Source organism: Dermacentor andersoni, chromosome 3, assembly GCF_023375885.2.
Source record: "Dermacentor andersoni chromosome 3, qqDerAnde1_hic_scaffold, whole genome shotgun sequence".
Taxonomy (NCBI): Eukaryota; Metazoa; Arthropoda; class Arachnida; order Ixodida; family Ixodidae; genus Dermacentor; species Dermacentor andersoni.
This window is the reverse complement of record NC_092816.1, coordinates 89,439,781-89,448,112: the sequence shown is the minus strand read 5'-3', so window position 1 is coordinate 89,448,112 and position 8,332 is coordinate 89,439,781. Positions and strand designations below refer to the sequence as shown.

General features: G+C 44.7%; 1 long non-coding RNA gene across 1 annotated transcript; it reads right to left on the bottom strand.

Annotated features, from left to right (window-relative positions):
- Positions 1-902: 902 nt before the first annotated feature.
- On the bottom strand, positions 903-2,532 carry LOC140216380 (uncharacterized). The gene is made up of 2 exons (XR_011893032.1): positions 2,351-2,532; positions 903-1,076 (listed from the first exon to the last, which is right to left on the bottom strand). It is a non-coding gene; the product is annotated as an uncharacterized lncRNA (long non-coding RNA).
- Positions 2,533-8,332: the final 5,800 nt, after the last annotated feature.

Here is an 8,332-nt window from a genome sequence, read left to right as displayed (position 1 = left end):
CGAAGGGATGGACTTTTGGCTGTAAAGGAAGCGAATCTCTCCGACTATAAGATGAGGCTGGACGGTCTATAGCTTCTCCTATATACTTCAGGTAAACCACTTTGCCTTCTTTACAGACCCGCCCTTTTCACCTAATGATGTACACGTTTAGAGCTAGACCAAAGTCGCCAATAGGTCTAATTCATATAATCTAATGATGTACCATAGACGTCAAAATGAGTGGTTTCCGAAATGTAATTAAGCATTAGCGGACTAAACGTGTAAAGACCTAAGTGAATTGGATGGCTATGGAAGCATATATAGCAATAAGTATTTTCGTGAGCACACCATGTGAAATGCAGCCGCCTTGCAACATACAAGGTGCGCCAACGGGAAAGGGAACACCATATATGTCTAAAGCCAGTAATTTTGCTCCTTTCTGTGACGAAGTCATCATCATCGTAGACCTCAGTACCAATTTAACCCTCAGGTGCCCCCTGTCGGTGCATTACATACAGGGGCTCATAAAAGCGGCATCCCGCAAAACAAGTGCCGCGAGGACAATTGTTCAAGTTGACAACAGTAAAGCAATATTTGCAGCAACGTTCGGTTGCAAACTCAATAGTATATTGAAGAAGTCAACAGAAAGATAGTAGAAAGATAACAGAAAGAAGGAATAATTTCTAAAAACAACGTTTGTAATAAAAATAACGATGACGAAAGTCTTACGCATCTTACACATTTGCAGCAAGCGCTGTTATGAACACAGAGTAGGCGCTTACTTTTCACAATGGCGCATAGCGGTGCATTCAAGTAGCGCACAGGCAGATATATGAAAAGTTTGGCTTCGAGTTAATTGAAACATCCCTGTCCAATAGGAAAAGTGACGTATACGGAGGCCGTAAGGAGTTGTCGATGCATACCAGTGTGAGGCGAAGACCATGCTCGTTTGAGTGCTGCTATGCATCTCCTCCATGCAGCGGAAGAGGCGTCCCCGCGACATCGGGTCCACTCCACGCGTGCACTCGTTGAGGATGACCAGCTTGGGGCTCCCCACCAGAGCCAGCCCCACGGACAGCTTGCGCTTGTCGCACGGCCTGCGAGTGACCGTCGAGGACGGCACATGCTCGCAGTGTAACTTCATTTGCCGCAAAATTACGCGCATACGAACATGGTAGGATCCGACGAACTCGTGTTGCTCCTTGGTAAAACAAAACAAAAATCACCGACGATTATGATACTCCCTAATGATAAATGTGAGCGCAGCTCGATACGTGTTTCGATTGCGCGATATATTGGCTGGCGCGGACAATCTGTCTCGTGCGGCACGATGCAAACGGAACGAAGTGTGGCGCGACTGCCTCGCTAATCCGGAGATCGCGAGAGGCAGCGCATGGGTGACGCGTGGGCGCGACTCACGGCAGCCGCCAACGACAGACCTCTGAGGTGACGCGTGATACTCTGGCGCCATCTCGTAGCCATCGTCGCCGCACTACATTTTTCTTCTCACGCTTTCGCCACGCCCTCCTCCTCGCGTCTTTCATCACCCGCTGCGCTAAGCGTTCGCTCATTCTTCGCTGTGCTCGTCCGCTCGGTTACGCCGACGCTGACGCCTACGCTCGCCGCAGGAACGGGCGCCTAGGAGCAGCGCTCTAAAACCTAGACGTGGTAAACATATCCAGACAAGTGGCAGATCAGTTCCGCAGACGTTTGAGAAGTGGGGAAAGTTTGATGAAAGAATGAACGAAAAAAAAAAACGAGAATGTCATTCAGCCGACAGTAGTTGCAAAGGAAACCCGTGAGAGCGTCTCAGAAAGAAGTTCCACAGTTCAAGAAAACTTTGTCCTAGTCTCGGAATTGCACTAGGTACCAATGTGTTCTTCGTATGGGTTTTCTTGGTAGCTTCATGCTCATTTCGAGTGGATGACCATTTCTTTCCCCTTTTCAACAGCCAGACGAGAAGCCCGCTTCTGCATGCACCATCCGAAACCTTCGCAGTACTATTGTTACAAGCTAGAAGCACCCTCTCGAAGTAACTATCACGTCTGATGATCTTGGCGCATAATAGCCATAGGCTCATTCTTTCGGTACTCGAAAGCTCGCCGCGGTGGTGGATGCTACCACTAAGTTTTTGTCTTTCTATTGTGTTTTTCCTTGGCCGTTATCAACCATACTTCGTAGTGACAGATCGTTATAGGTAATCTCTTACACCATGACTATCCATACCTATTTGTTTATGAAGGTCGGATGGGGGGCTAATAACTAATATATGGAGTTTTATGGCAACGCGTTATTCTGTCAATGAGGGAGGCCGGGCTTGAAATTAATTTTGACCACCGATTTGACAAAATCAAAGTTGAAAGGAGTGAACCTGAGTTTGTCGACGCGTTCGTCGCGCACGTTCCGGAGGCCCACTTTTCCCTCGATGAAGGACACTTTTTCGTCGATTGCGGTGCTGGGCAGACCTCGCAGCCGAGCAATCAGCTGCAGCATCTCGTGACTCGTGAGTCTCGTTACCATCGGGTTGTTCTTTGGACAGTAGCCGATCTGCCTCTGGTACTGCGAATCAGTGGGAGAACAGTAACAGGGCGTCGCGCCATCAGGGTCACATCGCTCATAAAGCTACACGATTCGAAAAAAGCAAACAAATCTACGTTTAAGTACAGTACGTGTCTATGCTAACCTTTTTGCCTCAGCGGACTCTCAGAATACTTGGCTGCGGAATACATTTCGCAGCCCTGCTTGAATTGAAGTATATAAAAAAAATTATATATATATATATATATATATATATATATATATATATATATATATATATATATATATATATATATCAATCTGTTTACGATCCATCTATACATCCATATATTCCATTCATCCATTCGGCAATCCATCCAAAACAATATCAGTCCTTATCCAATCCAATGTCGCCCCCAATCCAGTGCAATCCATCCATACATCCGTCTACCTCGGCTTTGTTAACGGTCGCCGAAGCTCCGTTGAACAGCAGCGTGCCCTTGGTGAGCGCCTCTTCCCCGGCGATAGCCGCCAAGAGGGAGGAACGGCCGGACCCCTCCATGCCGATGATGCCAAACACCTCGCCCTGCTCCACGTGGAACGACAGTGGACCCAAGTCGCCAGTCTTGAGGCATAGCTCGCTGACCAGTAGTCCCGTCACGTGGTGCGGGTTGTCTCCCGTTTTTTCCTGCACCAGCAGCAGCCGCTTGAAAGAGGCCGCACAAGTTCCGCGTGCCTACGAGTACACTCTCAGGTTCACCTGGTGCCTGCATAAATCGTATTTATTTTAATCAAGCACAATCGAAATGCAAGAATTTTTCTCAGTAGGCAGCGACTGAAAATTTTAATAAAATCCGTTACATTGAAAACAAAAGGTTAAAAAAGGTTTGAATGAAATCCGGTGCATTTAAAAGAAAAGGTCAAATTATAGTGAGCCGTCGCCGTATAGAGTGATCGCCGTTTACTTCTCCAATGGTTCTTATTTACCGTCCGTCCGTCCGTCCGTCCGTCCGTCCGTCCGTCCGTCTGTCTCTCTGCCTAGCTAGTTATCAGTCTGTGTATATATTTATTTTCCTTCGTCGTCATCATCTTCACTATTATCATCATTGTCGGCCTATTTTTTATGTCCCCTGCAGGACGAAGGCCTCGCCCAGCAATCTCCACTTACCCTTCTCTTGCGCTAGCCGATTCCAAGTTATGCCTGTGTAATTTGCTATTTATCACTTATTCACTAATTGACTCGTCGACTGATTGGGTGGATCGATTCATGTGTGCGCACCCCTGCGATCAGCTTCTTAACGATCCCAGCTTCCTCGGTGACGGACGGGTGGTGCGTTTGGACGTTGGCCAGCTGGGTCGGGGCGTGGTGCCCAAGGTGCGGCTCGGGCTTCAAGCAGTGGGGCAGACCCAGGTGCATCTCCAAGCTCACCGCTGCGGCCAAGTAGAGTATACCGCTCAGGAACATCATAAGCAGGTCCCAGCCCGAAGACAGCACGTTCAACGACGACCGAAGCGGCTCCATGGTGACGCACTCCGAACCATTGCGACAGTCGGCTGCGCAGCGATATACGTAGGGTATACGGGTATACGTATACGGGTATACGTAGGGTTCGTGCAGAACGGCTGAAGATTGATGCGGCGGCGTAGTCGCATACTGAAGCCAAACTGTTTATAATACAAACAAGGGGCAAGGCGTGCAGACACAAGAGAAGATAAGTGGACAACGCTAACGCCGACTATCGACTAAAGGAAGCACTGAAGGGAGAAAAAAGAAGACACAAAACTCATCCGCGCATGCTCTGGAATGGTCGCACCATCTGTCAATCGGGTACACGTGCCGGTCTACGTGAGAGATAACTGTTAAGGTAATTGATCTCTTGCCTATGTAAAGTAATCGAAGGCTGACTCACGCACGCACTTCCACCATTATTGATATGCCATGCCTCCACCATAAGACGCGTATCTTCTTTCCTATGCCTGTACAATATCGCGCATTCATATAACCCAGGTGGCCACTTACAGTCCTGGCAGTCTTGGCAATTTAAGGAAAGATTAGAAGGCGATCCACCGGTTAACGACCTTTTATGTTCCGTTAACCTCTGATACACCGCTCCGTTTGCCCTACGTAGAAGTGGCCATAGCTAAAGGGAACCTTGAATTGAATTGAATTTTATTCCGCAACAAGAAAAAGTTACGAGGAGGACAGGTAAAAGCTGCAAAAACAGCTTGAGGAGCCCTGACGCCCTATCACACGGGGAAGCATAAAAGCGTGCGGCTAAGGGAGTACAACGTACTAAGAGGAAAACACTTACAGGAGTTATAAAGCGTCACTTGAAAAGGGGATTATGCAGTAATCAAAGAAATAGGAAATCAACGTATCACATCATTACACAAACATGAAACGCAGTTGTCTTGGTGATGTACTAGATATGTCAATCTCATTTTCCTTTATTATGTGGTTTAGAAGTGTAGGCAATTGAAATTTTAACATTCGATTTCCGTAATTGGTTCTACATTTGGCGACGTACCACACTTCAGGATGGCGCACATTATAAGCAAGGATGTTTTTCTTTAGCCTTGCTAGGTTTGTCATGGCATCATTATTTTTCAGCAAACCGAGTTTATATAAACGGCATAGCTTGTAATCATGCATTGATGGAACCTGAATGATGTGCTTCTTAAACAATTCTGCACTGTGGTAGCGATATGGTACTTCACAGGCTAGGCGTAGAGCACTTATTTGCAAGACGGAACGTTTGCTAATGTTTGAAGCTGTTGTTGTTGACCATACAAGAAACGCATAATTCAATAGAGAAGAAAATAAAAAGTTATATATGAGTATGTTAACAGAGGTAGGAAAATAGTAGCTGTGACGGCGCATAATGCCGGTTGTCCTAGATAGTTTATTAATAATGTAGTTCACGTGATCATACCATGCCATGTTTTGCGAAAAATACACGCCCAGTGATTTGAAGCTTTTTACCACTTCAATTTTAGAGTTATTTAACGAAATGGTGGGTAACTGGACATATGTGTGGCGGGGGTGAAATAAAACAGCCTTCGTTTTATTATTGTTTAGTTTTAGGGAGTTCATTTGAGCCCATGCATTGATTTCAGACAGTGCACTATTCACTCGACTACCCAAATCGGCACAATATTTGCCTGAAAAGAATAAACTCGTATCGTCGGCATAGATTATATAATGGGCTGTTTCATCAATTTGGACGACAATCTCATTAATATAAAGTATAAACAGAAACGGTCCCAGGATGCTTCCCTAAGGGACACCTGTTTTAATAGATTTCATTGGGGAAAGTTTTCCTTCAATGACTACAAATTGAGTACGGTATAGTAAGTACGACTTGATTAATTTGTGCGCAATACCTCTTATGCCATGTGATCTAGTTTTTGAAGCAGAATATCATGATGAATGAGGTCGAAGGCTATTGAAAAGTCTAAAAAAGGCCCAAGTACCATATTTCTGTGCTCGAAATTTTCTAGAATGAATTACTTTTGGGCCAGTAGTGCGAGCTCTGTAGATTTGTTTCTCCGAAAACCATACTGTGCAGCACTGATCAAGTTGAAGCGGTCAGTGAAAGAGGCCAGGCGTTTCAAAATTATTTTCTCCAATCCTTTGGAAAACACAGGCAGAACTGATATAGGTTGGTAGTTGGACATGTCATTTCTATTACCCTTTTTATATACAACTGTTACTTTTGCTGTCTGCATATTTCGAGGGAGAAATGCCGTACGCAAACACATATTAAAGATGTAGGTAAGGCAGGGTGCTAGTATAACAATGACATATTTTATTGGTTTTATTTGAATATTGTCCGCATCAGTGGCTTTGCTGTTGCTGAGAGTTAGAAATGTAGCGACAAGCTCACCATCTGAAACTGGCTCTAGAAATATGGTTTGGTTAGTTCGATCATTCGTACATCTTAGGTCAGCGCTGCTGGTGGTAGCGTCCCCAACTGATAGGAAGAATTCGTTAGCTAGCATTAGCTAGCTCAGGGCCTTGAATTTTTATTCCATCTTCTACAATTTTGGTTACTGCCCCAGATGCACTACTAGTTACAGTGTTAAATGCCTTCCAAACATGTTGTGTGCGTCCTTGTGTAGAGTTGAACAGGTTAGAATAATATTGCTTTTTTGCATCGCGAAGGTGTTTAGTGACAAAATTTCTGTATTTCTTGAAAACTTTGAGGGCTTCAGGAGATTTACTCACTATAAGTGCCTTAAACACATGATCCCGCTTTCTTGTAAGCTTGAGGCATTCTTTATTTACCCAAGGTTTTTGACTTTTCTTGCATGTTTTAAAAGTCCTGATGGGAAAACATGCAAAGTATAATCCAGAGAACTTCTTGACAAACAAATCGTATGCCAAGTTGGAGTCGCTCGTTGCGAATACTTCGTTCCAGTTTGTTCTGCCTAGGTCTCTAAAAGCGAATAGTGTTTCAGGTGTAATTATTCTGTATGAAAATTCCGAATGCAGTCGTTTAGGTGCGTTAGTGAATTGACTGACAAACATAAATATAGGCAAGTGGTTACTAATATTATGAATTAAAGTGCCAGCCTTAACAAATGAAGCATCAAAATTGGTTATAAACAGATCCAAAAGTGTTGTTGTGTAGTGATTCGCGTGGGAGATGTTATAAAATTTTGACAAAAATGAGAGCTTAACAGCGATTCGAGTTCTAATTTAGCACTGCTATCAGCTAACATGTTGATGTTGAAGTCACCACCCAGAATTGATGCGTATTTTTTTTTCACTGATGAATTCTAACAGAGTTTATACACCACATCCGTACGACAGTCAATAAAATTGATGTTCTTGATGTGCTTTACTGGACAAATATCCGTTCTTTTTTTTTGCCTTTCACCTGCTCCGTTCTTCCCTGCACAGCAGCGCATATCTTACTCTTACCCAGCTTATTGGGAGCAGTAAAAACAACATTAACACCGTATCTACTTGCAACTTTTTTAAGCCTGTGCGATACTGAACGAATGTAAGAAATAGCCACTACTCTTTGCTTGCTATTACTGCTTTCTGTAATCACGTCCTTCCCTGTGGCTGAACGCCTAAAGAAGTCGATTTCGACTCCGGGCGGCCCGGGCAGCAGCGCGCGCCCGCCCGGGCCGCCGTATATTGAAAGCCACCTGCGGCGGGGACAAAGTCCGCCGCGCGCTGTGTTTTCGCGGCTTATAGTTCGCGTTGATGCGAGACGCAGCACGAAGATCAATGCGCTCGCTGTTGCTGCCGCGGTTCCTCACTTCAGCATTTTGAGAACGAGTTTCCGCGGTCATCGAGTGAGATGTGTTCATGTTTGCTTGTGCCCGCGTGACATCGTGCTTGTTAATTTAGTTAGTTGGCTATGTTTACAAGTTTACACGGCCGATAAAACTATCTTTACTTCGTATAGCTTGCTGGTCACTCATTTGTTATCGTAATTGATGCTTCACCTTTCGGGCGAAACTGCGACTTTTTTTTTATTAAGGTCTCAGAAAGCATTTCAGGGTTACTTTCAAGAAACTAGAGTAGCGATAAAATTGATTATATCACTGTGAAAAAGGAAATGTAGTGTGCATTCCGCCAATACACCCATTGGGAGAAAGGGTGCAATTCCAAAACATCCTCCTTCCATGCGGGTGCATTTGTTTGAAACTCAAACAGCCTTTTATAACGGGGTAAAGGGGTGAGTTAGAGGCATAAAAACACCCTTAAGTGCGTAAATTTTCTTAGTGTGCAGTTATAGCACCTCAAAAGATACAAAGGGTCCTTTCGGTTATGAGATACATATTAAAAGGAAAGTGGACGGAGCATCCTCTATCAGGC